This window comes from Cyprinodon variegatus, unplaced genomic scaffold (genome assembly GCF_000732505.1).
Source record: "Cyprinodon variegatus isolate N-32 unplaced genomic scaffold, C_variegatus-1.0 Scaffold1533, whole genome shotgun sequence".
Taxonomy (NCBI): Eukaryota; Metazoa; Chordata; class Actinopteri; order Cyprinodontiformes; family Cyprinodontidae; genus Cyprinodon; species Cyprinodon variegatus.
The window spans coordinates 113,482-115,004 of NW_015151986.1; the positions used below are offsets into that span (position 1 = coordinate 113,482).

The following is a 1,523-nucleotide window of genomic DNA, read 5'->3' on the forward strand; positions in this document are numbered from 1 at the left end:
GGTGTGGGGGGGGGGCTCTTCCTGACTGATTACCAGCAGGTGTTTGTCAAACGCAGGAGTTTAGAAACATTGACTTGCAACAGGATTGCGTGTTTGGACGCGTGAAGGAGGCGGAATAAACCTTCCAAACACTCCAGGAAATTTCCCAACCAAAGAAACAAAAGAACAGCTGTGGATGAAAACAGCTCTTCAGCTGCGCGCTTTGCAAAGCGGCGCAGATCCAAACGGAGGGGCGTCATTTGAATATCATATCTAAGCAAATGTCTTGGCCTTGTTTATGCAAAGGAGCAAACAGGATAGTAGATGCATTGTGTGATAGAGAGACAGGACAGGTTTGTTTGTTTGTTTGTTTGTTTTCTCAGGCCACAGGCATCATGACTGATGATGAGATCAGATGTTATCTGCTTTTCCAATGACTGATATCTGAAGATTATTTTACATGTTTTAGTAACAAAAAACACTCCATAGAAAGATACAGACCGGTTCAGTATGAGCAGGAAAATGATTTACCAAGTTACATTAATTATTAGCTCAGTTTTAATTACTCATTAAAGTTACAACTTCCTCCTGATTAAAATAAATATTTTACTTTGATTTATCTGTTTTTTTTTTTTTATGGGACACAGACAGTTTTCCTCAGATGAATCTGATTCCTTCCTGCAGCATTTAGTCCCATTAAGGATCCAGTCAGTTATGAACTTAGTCCAGGAAAATAAAACATTTAACACCAAAAGTTCAGTTTGTTAAACTTTCTGACCTTTTTCTCCAGCAGATTCTCCTCGCAGCTCGCAGACGGACTCCTCGCTGGTTTTTCTCTCTGTGTCCCTGATAGTTTGGAGGAATTGCTGTTTACTGAGTGACTGTGCAACTTTCTGTCACTCCTATGAGACACTTTTACCAAAGTTATTTCTCTGCACTCCTGTGAGAGAGAGAACTAAACACGCCCTTTATGGGACCTCACCTCACCCCCCCTGCAAACACTCAGCCACCCACTCACTGTGACACAGAGGAGAGTTAGCAGCAGAGGGGAAGTTGGCTGACAGGCCTTTAAACTGATGGAATATGATCACATGGGGCAGGTTTTTCACAGCAGTCATTAAATAAATCATTGTTGCAACCAATAAACACGTCATTAATGAATTCATTTTCACAAATCCACTTCTGTTCTTCTTCTCAATGATTATTCTGATGAACTGTAAACTTTGGCGCCTAAAATAAACATCCCAAATCAGTTGATTAGTTTTTGTTAACTGACCGCCTCCATGTTTGGATATATGTTTTTTTTTCCCCGTCTTTAATAACTTATCAATTAGTAATTAATCAATAAATGGAAATAAATGGAAGATTAGTATTTGCTCTGTTTGATCTGTTAGTTTACAAAGTTACTACTAAGCAAAAATACAACAATACAAGTACAAAAAAAAAAAAGAAAACAGAAATGCAAATAAGAATTTAAAATTACCCAAACCGTGGATGAGGCTGTTAGACTCACTGCCAGCAGGTGGCAGCGATGCGCCTGGATA

The 1,523-nt window shown here is 39.2% G+C and overlaps 1 protein-coding gene across 1 annotated transcript in view; it reads right to left on the reverse strand.

The window, feature by feature from the left end:
* Window positions 1–926, reverse strand: part of LOC107103814 (arachidonate 5-lipoxygenase-like) — a 26,680-nt gene extending 25,754 nt beyond the window's left edge. The window contains exon 1 of the mRNA XM_015403644.1: window positions 758–926. The gene's annotated coding sequence lies outside the window, so the exon portion shown is untranslated. The remainder of the gene's footprint in view (window positions 1–757) is intronic.
* Between the last annotated feature and the right edge of the window lie 597 nt (window positions 927–1,523).